This window comes from Bos grunniens, chromosome 7 (assembly GCF_055505025.1).
Source record: "Bos grunniens cultivar Pamir isolate PY7600 chromosome 7, Bosgru_T2T1.0, whole genome shotgun sequence".
NCBI lineage: Eukaryota > Metazoa > Chordata > Mammalia > Artiodactyla > Bovidae > Bos > Bos grunniens.
The window spans coordinates 8,014,876-8,032,949 of record NC_141171.1 but is presented as its reverse complement, the minus strand read 5'-3'; the positions used below and the strand labels follow the sequence as shown (position 1 = coordinate 8,032,949).

The window sequence follows — 18,074 nt, the reverse complement described above, 5'->3', positions numbered from 1 at the left end:
CCCTGTACACTGCAGCCTGCCAGGCTCCTCTGTCCATGGGATTCCCCAGGCAAGAATACTGGAGTGGGTTGCCATGACTCCTCCAAGGGATCTTCCTGACCCAGGGATCAAACCTTTTGTCTCCTGGATTGGCAGGCAGTTTCTTTACCACTAGCGCCACCTGGCAAGCCCAATGTGCAGTGTACTGACCTCCTAAACACACTGAGCTTCTGAAGCAGCACTTCACCCAAGGACAGAGCTTTAAATTTGAGTTTGGGAAATCCAGACGCCTAATGCTTTTGAACTATGGTGTCGGAGAAGACTCTTGAGAGTCCCTTGGACTGCAAGGAGATCAAACCAGTCAATCCTGAAGGAAATCAATCCTGAATATTCAATGCAAGGACTGATGCTGAAGCTCCAATACTTTGGCCACGTGATATGAAGAGCCGATTCATTAGAAAAGACCCTAATTCTGGGAAAGATTGAAGGCAGGAGGAGAAAGGGACGACAGAAGACAAGATGGTTGGACAGCATCACCGACTCAATGGACGTGAGTTTGAGCAAGCTCTGGGAGATGGTGATGGACAGGGAGGCCTGAGCGACTAAACAACAAAGGGGAGACAAACCAACTGACTCTCAATCTTCTGAAAATCCACTTAACAAATGAGATGTGTGGAAAAGGCACCTCTAATTTGGTTCTCTAAGCACATAACTCCCTTTGCCTCCCTTTCCTGGGGGATTGGTCTCTGATGGTGGTGATTCCCCCAGGTGAAAGACTTATCAGTACTTCAAAGCCAGGAAGACCTTGGTTCAGATACTGCCTTCGTGACCCTAGGCAGGCACCTTAGCCAGGGGCCTTCTTCTGCTGGGATTTTGTCTTATCTTCTTGTGTTCTTCTGAAAACTAAAAAGGATAAGAAGTTAGTACAGCTCCCAGCAAAAGATTAAAGAAAAAAAAAGTTCCTTCCCCTCTCACACACAAATAGGTAATAACAAGTTGTGAAACACTAGTAGCCCTCAGTTACAAGTGTCATAATCCTCAGGAAAGACATAGCATGGAATTCCCCTGGTGCTACAGTGAATAGGAGACTGATTGCCAATGCAGGGGATATAGGTTCAATCCCTGATCCAGGAAGATTCCACATGCCAGGAACATTCCACGACTGCGGAGCCTGTGCACCTAGAGCCTGTGCTCTGCAACAAGAGAAACCACTGCAACGAGAAACCCACGCACCTCAATGAAGAGTAGCTCCCACTTGCTGTAACTAGAGAAAGCCCTTACACAGCATGAAGCCCCAGTGCAACCAAAAATTAATTTAAAAAGGAAGAATGGTTGCTTCTTTTTTAAAAAAAAAAGGGAGGGGGACACAGCATGGCAACCAGGTCTGGCATCACTGCATTACGTCACTTTCAAATGTCAGAAAGGCCAGGGTATCCTGCCACCCTCCTGCTGACCAGGCCACACAAACTGGAGGACTTTCCAAACTGTTCTTCACAGTTCTAAATTTAATGAGAGCTTTTTCTCTTTTCGGTCTCTAAGAAAAGGTCGGGTAGAATATGTTACCCCCTTATTGTCACAAACAAGCAATGCACAAACAAGACAGAGAAATATTTAGAGCCCCAGACCTATCTTCACTAAGTGTGTAAATCTCTGGATGGCTTCGGCTGCTTCTCAAATCTTCTACTTACCAAAGCCTGACACACTCCCATACCCTCCTTTGTTCTATTGGACAAGTACAAGAAACTTTCTATTTGCATAGTTAATAAGCCTCCTTCAGGCTTCCCTGGTGGCTCAGACAGTGAAGAATTTGCCTGCAACGTGGGAGACCTGGGTTCAATCCCTGGGTCAGGAAGATCCCCTGGAGGAGTCATGGCAACGCACTCCAGTATTCTTGCCTGGGAAATTCCATGAACTGAGGAGCCTGGCAGGTTCCTGGCTACAGTCCATAGGGGTGGCAAAGAGTCAGACATGACTGAGAGACTAACAATTTCACTTTTAACCCTCCTTCAGGGGCTTGTTGACATTTCATCAGCTTTTGTTGCTGTTGCTCAGTCACCCAGTCGTGTCCGACTCTTTGCGACCCCATGGACGGCAGCACGCCAGGGCTCCCTGTCCCTCACAATTTCCCAGAGTTTGCCCAACTTCGTGTCCATTGCATCGGTGATGCCATTCACACATCTCATCCTCTGATGCCCTCTTCTCCTTCTGCCCTCAATCTTTCCCAGCATCAGGGACTTCCCCAATCAAGTCAGCTGTTCACATCAGATGACCAAAACACTGGAACTTCAGCTTCAGCATTATTCCTTCAAACCCTGAGTATTCAGGGTTAATTTCCCTTAAGACTGACTGGTTTGATCTCCTTGCTGTCCAAGGGACCTTCAGAAATCTCCTCCAGCACCACAGTTCGAAGGCATCAGTTCTTTGGCACTCTGCCTTCTTTACAGTACAGCTCTCACAACCATACATGACCACTGGGAAGACCACAGTCTTGACTATACGGATCTTTGTGGACAGAGTAATGTTAACTTTTCTGCTTTTCAACCTGCAGAGTCTAGGTTTGTCATAGTTTTCCTGCTAAGGAACAACAGTCATCTGATTTCAAGGCTTCAGTCATCAGGTTTTAGATTTATCTTTATAAGGGGCTCAGGTCTAGTGGGAGATGCCCGACTTGCTGATAAAGGGAAAACAGAGGTAGGCTCCATCTAGGAGAGTCCTCATTTTCTCTTATCTGAGGTGGCAAAAGGCAGAAAGCAGCTGGTTCACTTGGAAATTGAAAATGGAAACAGCAGCATAGATGGGCCAAGCCCATAAAGCAAACACCCTCACAGCAGGAAGGAAGAGGTGATGTCTGCACGTCCTCGTTCCCAATCTCGGGCATTTTTGCAATTTCATCTTCGAGGTGAAGGTATTAACAACAGGGAGTTGTTACAACCAGCAATGTCCCCAGATGGGAGAACCACTATGAGCCACAGCACAACAGGCGGCCAGACACCAGGTATGCAGCAGCTAACTGTGATAAAGGTTCCTCTGAGCCTATTCTACAAAGGCAATGGGGCACACAGCAGGCGCAAAGACTCACAACCCAACTGGGACTTGATTCTTAAACTGGTTTTTTTCGTGGGCTCTGCAAAAACACACAAACATGGATAAAATTCCACAAACAGAAATATTTACTGTAAGTACTCCTGGGATATTTGGTTTCTTTTCGCCCAAATCTTGCCTAAGTCTATACAAGACGGTGGTTAACTCCAATGGTAGTTGAGAAAAGAATCACAAAATGCTTTCCTTGCATACTTAATATAAAAGCTTGCAGTCACATCATTCCTCTCCTCACTCCATCCCTGAAAAAGGGATGAAACTACACTTCTCTACAGCCTCCCTAACACTTGTGGACTAGACCAAATTACAACAATCTATTTCCTACAATCAGAAAATTGGCGTAAAAAAAAGAAAGCCAAATTGTTTATCCCGACTAGAATACAAAGTCAATCCAACTCTACCCGAGGCCTCGAGAAAGAAAATCAGTGCCACATTGAGAGCTCCCAAAGCAGTCCAGGCTACCTCCTGGGACTCCAGCACTTGGGTTACCGCTGACACTTCATGCCGTCACTTCTGTATGTTGTGCCTCTGGCACCGTCGCCAACAGCCCTCTTCTGCTGGCACAGAGCCAAGCACTATAAACACCTGCGGATACAGACACTCCTTGGGGAGCAGACATGCTTAGCTACCTCCAACTGCCCACCTGAATGCCTTAGGCTCTACACTGGCTCCGCTCACACTTGTGACCCATGTGACTATCTCACAGCAGAAGGACCCAGCATTTCACTAGAAGGGGACCATCATGCATGGAATGGGTAGAGCAGCCCTTCTTGCCATTAAAAAATAAAATCCTCTCCTTAGAATTTTGCTATTTTCACACAATTCTTTCTTTGTGCTCCATAGGCACAGTAACCAACTCAAGAGTCCCTGGGTGTGGGGGAGAGGGGTGGGGGCAAGGATGAAGGGACAGGATAGGACCTGGGGCATCCAAACCATGGCCAGTATCAGCTAAGAAGCAGTTCACTCTGTGATTCCAGGCAAGAGAGGCCTTCGCCTCAGGCAGAACTCCCAATATGGACAAATGCAGAGAGGCACACAAGAGGGACACACTTTTATAGCTTTCAGCACGAGTGCACGCTGTGGCATCATGTTCAAGCTTCCTCCTCCCTCCCCAGGTAAGGCAGCGACAACAGCAGGCAGGCAGCCACCACTCAGAACAAGGCCCGATATTCCAGGGCTCTCTCTTCTTACAGCAACTGGTCACCTCCTTCTGCATCTTACCCACCAGGCTCACAGGCAAAATCATGACATAACTGCCGCTCCGGAGAGAGCTCATAAGGTGGTGGTACTCATCTCTGGCTGCACAGAGAATTGTTTAGGGATCTTGCTTTAAACCCTCATGTGTACAGCTGGGGACAGGAGGAAGGGCTGACTGCAAAGAAGCACAAAAGGAGTTTGGGGGAATGCTGGAAACACTCTATCTTGACTGCAGTGGTGTATTTGTCAGAGTGAATTTTATAGCATATATTTCTATACCCATACAGAAAATGGATAAACAAACAAATCATGTCTGTGCCCCCACCTACTTCAGATTTGACGCTGTGCAGGGAATGTGGAGACAGACCTGCAGATGAAGAACAAAAGCAGGCTGGCCTGAGCCTTGTCAACCTCCAGAGCTAATCTCTGAAACTTTTAGCCACAGACACTGTCATTAGACCTGTGACTCCTCATCTGTGAATCAGAGTGGCTAACAGGGCCCATCCTTAGGACCGTCTCAAGTTTCGAAGGCTTACAAACAGTGCCTGCCTTATGTGCAGTGCCCAGTGCTGTTCAATCACAGCTTTTGGAGGGCGGCGGGGCTGAGAAAGACCCAAACTGCTCTACTTTCTGGGAATGACCCATCCACCTTGTGCAAACTGGAAACACCTCCAAGATGAGAGTAGCTACTGGAGCACTGCTTAACAACTGTTATGAAGTGCTTTTCTGAAAGGAAAGTTTAAGATAAAGAATAGGTTCTATGACTTGTGGTTTACATTTAAGACAGCAAAACAGCGAGACTAACAATCTTAAAGGAGTAACAAAAAAATCCTTGTGGGCTGCACAACCACAACATTTCCTGCACTCACATCAGGGCAAACATGAGGCTACTCCTAGCTCAGAAAGTTGATACCCAGCTGTTCAAGAGGTTTAATGTACAAGAAAGTTTATTAATCTTTTGAGAAAATTAACTTACCCTTATAGAACAAAGCTATTCTGCAGAGCAATTTTTCATAGTAAATATTTCCTTGAGGACCTTAGTCCAATTTTACAATTTTGGTTAAATCTCAAAACTAGTAAAGATTTGCTGCTGCAGGGCTGAGAGTGGGACTCCCAGACAGCAAGTGCCAGAGAACCAAGCAACGGCCTACTAGCCCTGACAAAAGAATACCTTCCAGTTCAGCGGGAACAAGCAATGTTAAAACAAACAGGGTAATTCTGCCCTATATTTTTAGAGCTCTTGATTAAAACATTTAGCTGTGTTATAACAAAATGTAACAAAGCCACAAGTAGGGGAAAGGTCACCCTAAAGCATGGACACCTATTTTCACATTGGTAAACTCACAGGGTCACTTACAATCAATGCTCTGGCATTGATGGGACACGTGTACAGACCCTGCCTATCACCTTTACACGGGACCTGACAGCCACTCCAAAGGGCAAAGTTTACTACTCCTCAGCACTTTTACACTGGGACATCTCCAGTTTTTCAAGTGTGGACATTATATGATTGGGAAGGCTCAACAAATGTTTGATGGCTTAATATTAGCTGCTCAGCTCAGTGGTCTCCTCCGTGAAAGGTGTTATGACAAGCCCCTGATCAAAATGGCAGCAGGAACGCTGGAGAGTGAAAGCAGAAACAGCTCAAGAGAGACCAGTAACCGCCATAATAGACTCCATGAGCAATGCTTGAAATCCATGCCTTCAGTCTCCTCTGACAGCTGATCTCCCAGAACACATGGAAAAATGTCCACCCATCCTTCACTGTCATTACTCTCCTCCAGAGGAAAAAGCAAAGCCTCTTTGATCACAGGGATCTCTAACTGTACTTCACACAATCCCAGCCCATTCTCTCCACGAGTCAGAGAAAGCATACTGTGACACAAATGCGAAACATCACCAGATCCCCAGCCTTCCGTTTGCTCACAGGACCTGCTCACTGGATGTCTGCACATGTGGTCACCGGCAGTCACTTAAGCTCCTTTCAAGGACCACAGCTCCTGGTTAGAATGTCCAAACTCAACTCTGTAACTGTATGGGGGAGTTAGGAAGCAGTCACTTCTACAATGCATCAGATCTACACCAATAAGCTCTAAGATCTCGCACCTGCCCGCACCAGGCACGTCTGCAAGCTGCTAAACATTCTGCAAGCCACCAGTGCCCTGCCGGGGGATTTGCTGAGCAGTCAAACCCAGCCTGGCTGTGATGGCTGTAGCAGTTGGCAGGCAATGTACTAGCAACAACTTTCCCAGTTAAGTGCCAACTTTCCCTGAGTGTCCACATGCTTAGAGAATGCAGCTGGACTCAGAACAAGGAGCAATTACTGAATGCTTACTGAGGCTTGCTGTCTGACCTCACAAGAACCCTGCACACAGTAGGGATTAGAATCTCACTGTGTAGCCAAGGACACTGATGTAGAAGAAATCAGTCATTTAGATGAGGCCACCAAGCCAGCAAGGAATTCAGAGGCTGCATGATTCTTCACCCTATACCTCCAAATCATTTCCTGATGGACGAAAGGCAAAACCCGATCAATTTTAGAAGATGGTGGCCCAGTGGCTAAGAATCTACCTTGCAATGCAGGGTATGTGGGTTTAATCCCTGGTCAAGGAAATAAGATCCCACCTGCCCGGAACAATTAAGCCTGTATCCCGCAAGTACACTGGACAGACTGAGCGCCCCAGCAAAAGATTCTGTGTGGCACAACTAAACACTGATACAGTCAAATAATAAATATTTTTTTTAAAAAGATACTAAAAAGTGTGTGTACGTGGTGGTGGTGGTAGAGATACCAAACTACGAGGAAATATTTGTAAAATGTACTATCCACAAAGATCTGGTACTCAAATATAAAGAACTGCTGCAAATCAATTTTAAAAGATAAACAAGCTAAAGGAAAATGAGCAAAAGTCAGAAACAGGTATTTCAAACAGGTACAATAAACAAACATGAGAAGATACTCAGAGCTGAGTTAACTTGCAAATATAAGAAGTCTGTTAATGTCAAAATGTTGGTGAAAACACGGCTCAACATTTTCCGATGTGGGAAGGTAAACAGATGCAACTGCTTCTTTTTTTTTTTAAGTAACCTGGCATTAAGGTATCCCCCATGGCCTAGCAATCCCACTCCCGGGGCACTTACTTGAGACACCTGCACACCCCTTGGATGCACGCAAGCACGCAGAAGAATGCTAGAGCAAGAATGCTTATTAACAGCGCCTCTTCCACCCTCCTTTCCCTGTTCAATAAAAGCAAATCTACTGACCTAAACGTCCACCAACGGGAATAAATTTTGATACACTCAAACTTAGGTGAAAATAAATAAGGTAACCATAGACAGCTACCACAACATGGATGAACTTTAAATGAAGAAGTGGCAGAAGTCTGCAAATGGTATGCAGCATTGATAACAAAGCTGCAAAACAAGACTGAACAACATACCGTTCAGCAATACAAGCAACTGAGACAAAAGTATCAGATGGTCTCCTCAAAATTCAGGATGGGGCAAGAAAATGTGTAGGAAAAGGAACACACGCAAACCAGAAATGAATGAGGTAGTCCCAGGTCCCCTCGAGTTGGGAAACAAATTAGAATCATTCAAATTTAAAGTGGAAAAAAAAAAAAAATTTAAAGTGAAAACCATTGCAGCTTTAATCAGAATGACTACAGTATCTTCTGTGCAATCACACCACCCCAGAGTAGGCAGAAGCAATGCTCTGCTGCCCCCGATTCTCCTAACAGTAGGGCTACTTGACCCCAGACAAATCTTCACCATCTCCAGGCAGGTGGAGTGCTTCTATCATCCTATTTTACTGATAGGGGAACAGAGGTTAAGCAGTCTTTGCCAGATCACTGCCAAAAGCCGTTGAGTCCATTTTCGGCATCAATACCATCGGTCACAGCTCATCTGCTCACCTCCTCAGGTAGTACATTCCATTTTCAGCATGCTCTAATGGTCAGCATAAAACACACTGGAGGTACAGAGAACTTCAGCTAAGCATAAACACTTAGTGACTAGCTCACTCCCTTCCCAGGACAAGAAAATGACACTGGCAGTTTAACAGTTAAAAAAAGTGACTTCAAAGTTACAGCTGGCTTCAAAACTTGATGCACAGTCTGCATAAGATCCTTATGAATCAAGTCTGCATCCTCTGGCCTCGACTAGAAGCTGTTTGGCAACACGTACGACAGGATGGATTCTGAAACACATCTTTATATTTAGATGCACATGTGTGCCTATGACTAAAAACCGGGAAGGAGAGTGTGGATTGGAACGCTCACCCCAAGATTCCAACACTGTATTATCTAAAAAACAAATCAAGACACTACTAGACTAAAAGTTTACAGAAACTGAGTCCATTAAACACTTAAAATTCAACCTCTTTAAAACATCCCGCATCCAGGTGCTTCACATGCATTCAGAGTCACCTTGTAACTTGTGTGTCACATGACAAAAGACTCATCTGGGTGGAAGCAGCCTTCAAGAACATTGAGAAAACAAAGAATCCTGCAATCCCTGGTCAACTCACAGAACAGAAGGAAGTTAAAAAAAAAAAAAGAAAAAAAAAGGACAAAAGCTGAAAACTACTTAACTTCTGCTAGGTTTAAAAAGCTACAAACAAAAAATTATTCTTAAGTGCCAGAAAGGATATGGGGTTTTGCAGTCCTCATACAGTGTTGATGGAAATGTAAAATGGGGCAGCAACTTCCGACAACAGTCCAGCAGCTCCTCAAAAGTACGTATGATGCAGAAATACCACTGTAGATATAAAGCCAAGAGAAAGAAAAACACAAAACTTGCAAATGAATGTTCACAGCAGCATTATTCCCAAAAGCCAAAAGGTAGAAACTGAAATGTTCATGAACTGATGAATGGATCGTCCTATTCATAAGGATACAATAGATTTTCTGAAAATGGGGGGGGGGGGGTCTAAGCTGCTTCCTTTTGGGGGAGCAAACTGTCTAGCTTATTGCACTCCCCTTTGAAGGAGATGCCTGGTACTCAGGAGGCACAGGGATGCAGGATGAAGCAATTAAAGTTACCCAGGCTTGGGATTTCCCTGGTGGTCCAGTGGTCCATCTTCCAAAACAGGGGAAATGGGTTCCATCCCTGTAAGATCCCACATGCCATCGGGTAACTGAGCCCCCAGGTCACAACTACTGAGCCACATGCCATAAGAAGAGAGAAGCCTATGAGCCGCAAGGAAGATCCTGTGTGCTTCAACTAAGACCCAACACAGCCAAAAATAAATTTAAAAATTACTAAAGTTGTCCAGGCTTAAGACACAGAACACTGAATGCAGAGACGTGGTCTGCTGAGACTGGTGCTATAGGCTCCTCTCAACTCTGATATGTCTGCTCATGAGTTGGTAAGGGCCCTCCCACTTACAGGATTTAAAAAGTAAGCTGCTCTGGTCACATTTTGAGGCAATGCATGGAGAAATGTTCAATTACAATAATTCTGTGAGTCTTTTTAGGGTTCGACTGGTTGAAATCAAGACACAAGTCACGAAGAATATAGCCAATATTTTATAAGAACTATAAATGGAATATAACCTTTTGAAGGTGTGAATTATGTTGTACACCTGAAACATATAATAATGTGTATCAACTATACCACAATTGAAAAAAAGACATGTCAAACCAATTGCTATGGAAAAGGCTGTCTTGGTACTTTGGGGGTTGAGAAGCCAGGGCTGTGGGGTAACTGACAGACCCTGAGAAACCAAGACGGGGTGGGATCCATTTCAATTTTAACCAGTCACTTCTTTTAGGATGCCCTGAAAGACAGCTGGCTGAATACCACAGTGCCACCGCTTGAACCATATCCTATACCTTTTGACCATCTTTCATAGCTGCCTGATAAAAATCCCCTAACCACAAATCAGTTTCAGAGCAAAATTAGAACATGAAAAGTTTACAGTCCTCTGCAAGCTTGTTTCAAGTTCTTATTTTCAAAATTGCCAGGACTTCCCTCGTGGTCTAGTGGTTAAGAATACACCTTGCAATGCAGGGGACACAGGCTGGATCCCTGGATGGGGAACTAAACCCATGCACCACAACCAGCCAGAGACCGTATGCCTCAAGCATGGAGCCCGCCAGCCGCAATGAAGATCCCACGTGATGCAACAAAGACGCAACAGATAAATAAAGAGCCAAGTATTTAAAATAGCCAAGAGGTGAAAGCAATTTAAATGTCCATCAACAAACAGATGGATGGATAAAGAAAATGGGTATGTGTATATACAATGGATTAGTAATCAGCCTTTTAAAAAGTAAGGAAATGCTGGCATTTAGGACATGGATGAACCTGTATGACATTATGCACAGTGAAACAAGTCAGTCATAAAAAGACAAATACTGCATAACTCCACTGTACGAAGTATCTGAAACAGTCAAACTCTTAAAAACAGAAAGTAGAATGTAGTTGCCAGTGGCTAGGTAGAGAGGAAAGGGGAGAGTTTTCAGTGGCTATAGTTTCAGTTTTGCAAGATGAAAAAGTTCTCAGGATCTACTGCACAACAATGTACACATAGTTAACACTATCGTACACTTGAATGTTAAGATGGCAAAATTGTCTTATGCATTTTTGACCAGAAAACATAGGTAGATGGCGTCACTGCAGCTTCCTCAACTCTAAAATAGAAATATGGCCCTTACAATGCCTGTGTAAGAGCCAAATGAGATGCAACAGAAATTGCTCGATAAACACTATTAACTCTGAAAATATTCACATTTCATGAGCTGTAAACCACGAAACATGTAAAACCAAAGGCAGCCCACTATCAACAGCTCAGTGGGCAGGTTTCTGCCCACCTTGCTCAGTTGATTCACTCCAGGTGGACTCACCACCGGCACCTTCTAGTCAGCTCAGTCTTCAGTCTCTGCTTGAACCTTAGTTCACATTCTCCACACAGGTAATGGGGCCAAATGACCCAGCCCTGCCCCTAAAGGTCACAAAAATGAGAGTGGAAGGGAAGATGACAGATAAAGCAAATTCCAAAGAGGGGTGGGGGATTTTCTAGGCTATAAAGACAGGCAGAGACTAGAGATCATCTTTTCCAGATAACTCCAGGATGAATAGTTTCCGAAGTCAAAGACCTCACCCTGCTGCTGCTGCTAAGTCACTTCAGTCGTGTCCAACTCTGTGCGACCCCAAAGACAGCAGCCCACCAGGCTCCCCCGTCCCTGGGATTCTCCAGGCAAGAACACTGGAGTGGGTTGCCATTTCCTTCTCCAATGCAGGAAAGTGAAGTCGCTCAGTCGTGCCCGACCCTCCGAGACCCCATGGACTGCAGACTTCCAGGCTCCTCCATCCATGGGAGTTTCCGATGAGGGCTAATTCTCTGAGTTCTCATCCGGCACAGGCTTGGCTCTCAAGTCCAGGCCCTTTCTGTGATTCCTCTTCCAACCTCCTAGGGGTGGGAGAGAGGAATAGAGGAGAAACCTGCCTATCCATAAATCAGGATTCAGTCCCCACTATCTTCTCATCTAAATGCTGGCCCCAGGTCCCTCATTTCTACCCCCACAGCCCCAGGGAGACTTCTCTCACCTTCCTGACAATTGCCCAAAGTCTCCAAGTCTGGCAAACCCTCCCCTGAATTCTAGAACTGCACAGCCACCTGCCCACAGGCCAATGTTAACATAGATACCTGAAAGTACCATGGGACTAAAATGAGTCCAGCTTCTCTAAAATCTGTCAAACCGAGCACAGTGTTAGTCTTCCAGCCACTTTCAAGGCCTTATGTGCCACATGAGTGTAGTGTTAACACACTAAATAACCCAGAAAACAAATGTTTCTATGACTGTAGAAAGTTCCACTGGAGACCACTGCTTTGAGTGGGTAACCTTTCCCTTCTCCAGGAGATCCTCCCAACCCAGGATGGAACCCAGGTCTCCCGTATTGTAGGTGGATTCTTTACCAGCTGAGCCACAAGGGAAACCCTAGGAACTGGGCAGATCACTGTAAAATAAGAATGCTCCAAACGGGACCCTAAAATATGGAGGGAGTACAGAAGCAGCAAAGAATCAAGACATGGAATTGGGCGATGGTCTTGTGACAAAAGCCAGGAGCTCACAGTACCACAGGATGGGAATTTCAATTTTATCCTATATGCAATTTTAGAGTTTTAGAGCAACAGAATTATGCAGCAATAAATCTATTATATTTTGATAATGTACTGAGTTGGGAAAAAAATTCCTTCGGTTTTTAAAGTAAAACTAAAAGACATTATCCATTTTCACTAAGAACTTTATTGAACAATGTATTTGCCACTTTGTTCTACTACCTTTTCCCACTTTCCAGGCAACTTTGTGATTCCATCTTCCCAAAACTTACCTTTTTTGAGCAAAGAACTGTTTCAGGTGTCTTTTACAGTCTATCAGGGAATTAATTTTTTTCCATTAAGAGAATTTATAAAGACCAAAATAAATGGACATCCAAAGGTCCAATGTGTGGTGAATACAGCAGACAAATCAGAACTTCCCAGACACGCTGTAACAATTTTTGCCTAATCACCAAAGAAACATGTAGTCTTGCATTACCCTGATGGAAGATTATGCATTTTCTGTTGACTAACTCCAGATGCTTTTCATCAAGTGCTGCCTTCAGCTAGTCTAACTGGGGGCAGTACTGGTTAGAAATAATTGTTTCATTTTCCAGAAGGAGATTGTAATAAAATGACTTCCTTCCAATCCTACCATAGACACATCACCTTCTTTGGATGAAGACTGGCCTTTGGTGTGGTTGGTAGTGGTTCATTTCGTTTGCTCCACAATCTTTCATTTCATATTACTGTACAGTATCCACTTTTCATCGTCTATCACAATTTGTTTTAAAAAACAGAACATTTTTGTTACATTTCAGTAGAGAAATCGTAGGCGGAAATACTGTCAGGAAGGTTTTTTTCTGCTTCAGTTATGTGGAACCCAAACATCAAAGTGATCAACATAACCAAGGTGGTACAAAAGATTTTCAATGCTTGATTTGGATATTGTGAGTATATCAGCTATCTCCCAAGTGGTGTAACACTGATTGTTATTCTCCACTAATGTTTCAATTTGACTGCCAGCAACTTCAACTGGTCTACCCAACTATGGTACACGGTGCAGTGAGAAATTTCCATCACAAAGCTTCGAAAAACACTTCTGACACATTCAATCAGTCACAGCACCTTCTCCATACACTGCACAAATCTTTTTGCTTTTCAGTTGCATTTTTGCCTTTCTTGAAACAATAAAGAATATGCTGAAAATGTTGCTTTTTATTTCATCTTCTTTTTTAAGACGACTACACAAAAATTCACCAATTTCGTTAAGTTTTTTTTTAAATGCATGCTGATATGACCGCCATCACCATACAATCTAACAAAGTTGTTTCGGATGACATTAAAGACAGCTAACCACTACCACAGCTATCTTATGGAAAAAAAAACAAATGAACCTTTTGGCCAACCCAATACTTTCCAACTAGCTTACTAGTCAAGTTTTGCAGGGAATTTGTTTAACATCTACCATTTTCTCTTGACTGCATATTTTTTTCACATATACTCGAACCAAACCTTTAATGAGATCATTTGTCATTTTACAAATTGAAAGAAAAGTTTTAAAAGTAAAATGAAACATCTATTTCTTCAAGGCACACTTCTTAAATGAATTACCACCGTTCTAACACTGGGTTGCTGCTCACCACTGAAGATAGAAAGATCTCTGAAACACCTGTCTCACTCCCCCAAGCCCCAATCACGTTTTAAATGTACTAGGCATACAAACATGGGAGACACTTTTACTCATCACTGAATCCTCACTGCACACAAAGAATACTGAACACAGTATCTGATTACGTAAAAGTCCCATGCGCACACGATGAAGGAATCATCCAAGTCGACAAGTTTGCTTCCGGCAGGAAATTCCTTGTAAATAAGAGTCCCTAAGTGGGAAATAAGTGCCCAAGAGCTGGAATTCAATTTCACCCTACAAAAAGCAGAGCTTAGAGACTGTGCAGCTCACAGTAATCATAAGAGATCATCCAGCTCACACCAATTTAACAAGCCCGGGTGGAGTGCCTGGGCAAAAGATGACACTCCAGCTTACTACTCCCCCAAAATTCTTCTTCTGTACTCATAATACTTCCACTGGAGTATCAAGGGGAAAATGGAGATGAAACCAAATCAAAGCACTGGTGGAAACCTTTTCAGGGTGCAGCTTAATTCCACTTGTTTGAATTTCCTCATAAGACTCTTCAGGAGAGTGGCACAGAATTCTGGATGAAAAGATCTATCCAGTGAAAGCAATGACTCTCCTCTGCTAATTCTCTGCCATGCGGACTACCTCCAAAGGACAGGTGTTTGCTTGCAGCACTATCCAGGTCTCCTCCAAGCCTCAGCTATCCTCACTGACAGACCAGCCTAAACATCAGTTCTTTTCCAATGTTCACAGCTGGATGGACTCTTCCTTCCAGGAGTGCCTGGCCTGCACCTCTCAGAGAGTACTTCCAAGATCTACCTTATGCTATTAGGTACCATTCCAACCATCTGCATGCATTACATTCCTTCCTCCCTAGTCATGAACACTTGGGGTCTAGAGCCAGGCCTTGACACTTAACAGCAACCCTGTCCAAGTGACTGAGCTCTCCAGACATCAAATTTCTTATCCTTAAGACAGAAATGATACCAGTACCTATCTTCAGAGGACTTTAGGAATACAGAAGGTCTTAGAAATTCAACAAACAGTACACCTGGCACACAGTAATCACTCAAATATTCACTAAAATGGAGTGATCATAAATGGATGCACAAGCTCCATCTGTGCAGGGGAATACAGTGGAGAAAGGGAAGTGATTCACACTGCAGTTCCATACATGAAGGCTGACTCAGACAGCAAGCAGAGTGACTTCTGTGCAAATCTACCACTTCAGAATAGGCCAGCAGTAAGAAACAGACTGCAACCATGAAATTAAAAGACGCTTGATCCTTGGAAGGAAAGCTATGATCAACCTAGACAGCATTTTAAAAAGCAGAGACATTACTTTGCCAACAAAGGTCCGTCTAGTCAAAGCTATGCTATGGTTTTTCCAGTAGTCATTTTCCCAGTATGGATGTGAGAGTTGGACTATGATGAAAGCTGAGTACCGAAGAACTGATGCTTTTGAACTGTAGTGTTGGAAAAGACTCTTGAGAGTCGCTTGGACCGCAAGAAGATCCAACCACTGTATCCTAAAGGAAACTAGTCCTGAATATTCATTGGAAGGACTGATGATGAAGTTGAAACTCCAATACTTTGGCCACCTGATGCGAAGAATGGACTCGCTAGAAAAGACTCTGATGCTGGAAAAGATTGAAGGCAGGAGGAGAAGGGGCCAACAGAGGATGAGATGGTTGGATGGCATCACTGACTCGATGGACATGAGTTTGAGTACGATCTGGGAGTTGGTGATGGACAAGGAAGCCTGGCATGCTGCCGTCCATGGGGTCGCAAAGAGTCAGACACGACTGAACTGAAGAAACAAAAAAAAGGCAACCCACTCCAGTATTTTTGCCTGGAAAACCCCACGGACAGAGGAGCCTGGTGGGCTACAGTCTATTGGGTCGCAAGAGTTGGACACGACTTGGTAACTAAACAACAAGAAACAAAAAAAGACCTATTCAGAAAAGGTATTTCTACCCTTTGAAGGGAAATCTGTTCATAGGCAACTACTTGCTAGAAATCCTTTTCACAAAGAGTCAATGATCAAAGACAAGCAACTGTCTCAAGGTGAACAATTGGGGGGCGGGGGTGTTTAAAGAGGCACAGGCCAAAGGAGGAACCCAGCTCTCCCAAGTGTAAGGGAAGGGTACTCAGATGGGCTCCCAGAGCAAACAGGCCCACAGGCGTCCTGAGAAATGACACTGAGGACAGGCAAGCTAAGATGCAGGCTATCAGCTCCAATGTGAAGAACTCAAAACTGCACTCCTGGGATTACAAATATATGCGAGCTATTATCTTGAAACAGACGAACATGAAGGTGGACGAACATGAAGGTGGTGTTATTTCCAGACAACTCATCTGTGAGCTCAATAGTTTCCTGGAATCAAAAGGAAAATGAAGACACAAATATGCAAACTTCACTACTTAGCCATTTTTTTTAATATATATAACTGAAAGCATTTCAAAGCTAAATAACTTTAAATGAAGATTATGAATGAAAACAACCTACACATGGATGATACTACCTCTTATAAAACTCCTTCATATAAGTTATGTTTATTTCTTTTAATTACAGAATAAAAAGAGCAACCTGTTTAAGCAACAAAGCCATGTGTGTACAATACATAAGACTGTAACTCAACTGGGCAGAGCAAAGGAATGCATTATAGCCAAAGACCAGCAGAAAATGAACGGGGGAAATATCCATTAGCACATATAAATTTAATTCAAACTTTAGAGATTAGGGGAGAGCAAAGAGGTTTTGATATTGTTAAAAATAGGACAACAGGCCCAAAATGAGCCCCATGTCAACAAACCACAGGTTAATTCATTTCAGCTCTCCCAGAAATGGAATCTTAAAACCAGTCAATCAGGAATCACCTGGTCAGCACTAGTGAGGTAATCTGCCTGACAGACCCCTGCCATCCCTAAAAAGAAAGTGACCTTGCCACAAGCAATCTGTTTTTTGACAGCTTAGTTTCCCCCACCGCACTCTGTCTTTCCTCTGTACAGCTCCGTGTATCTGCTAGATAGAATGCTGTTCCATTCACAAATCACTGAAGAAAGTCACTAAGATCTTAAAATTTACTCCACTGAATTTTTAAAACAACATGCACTATTCCTAGAAGTAATACAAGTTATTTTCCATCCTTTGACAACTCTGCCCCAATTACAAAGCATGAATTATTCAAGTTAATAACACTGAATTTCCCCTTCCTTGTACCAGACAAAGGATTTGGAAGAGAGAAGAATGGTATCATGCACACCACCTGTGCAGCATGCTTCAATCCCTAAGCACAAACATATCACGCTGAAGAATGGTTATTTTCTCATCCCACAAGTTCTCCCTCAGTCTGAAGGTTCAAATGCAAGCATGGAAAAAAGGTCTCACAGCTAAGAGCAAGCACTAAGACACATAAGGGACCACAGCCACGAGTCTTTCTAAGTCTATCCATATGCAGCACGACCAAATGATCAGGCTAGCTAGCAGGCCACTGGATTACCTTCTGCAGCAAAGCCTCCAAGCCAACACCAAATCCTGGAAAACAGTTTTATGAACAGCAGAAGTTGCTTCAGCGAAGAGCCCTAGAACAAAAACCTTCCTTCATCTGCAGCCACTGCAATAGGCCCAGTCTGGCATTTTGAGACATTCCTCATACCCAACAAAGAGAGCAAGTTGAAAAAGAGGGGTGTAGAAGGCTCCTGGGCAGATCTGCACCAAAGCTGACACAGGTTGACAGCTCTGAGAAAGTCTCTGGAGGATTTTCCACAAGGATAAACCAAAATGGGTGCTCCACATTGTTTCCTAGGGTCATAAAAATTGCAAATGTTTGGAAAAGCAGGATACACGCAAAAACAAAAGTCTTCAAAATCATCAAGGGTCATTTAATAACATAATAATTTCTCATTCTCAAAGTAAACTCCAGGGAATTCATTTTAGTACATGCTTCTTGGATGGGCTCTAGGGTTCTAAGAAATGCCTCTACCCCTAACTATTCAATGTTCACACATACGCATTTTTCTGGAGAAAGGATCCACAGCTTTGTCACCTTTTCAAAGGGACCTCCAACCTCCCCTTAAGTTAAGAACTGATGCTCTAATGAGAAGCAGAGCTGA

At 43.7% G+C, this 18,074-nt stretch overlaps 1 protein-coding gene across 1 annotated transcript in view; it reads right to left on the bottom strand.

The window, feature by feature from the left end:
- The window catches only part of BRD4 (bromodomain containing 4), an 87,079-nt gene that overhangs the window by 60,136 nt on the left and 8,869 nt on the right, over positions 1-18,074 (bottom strand).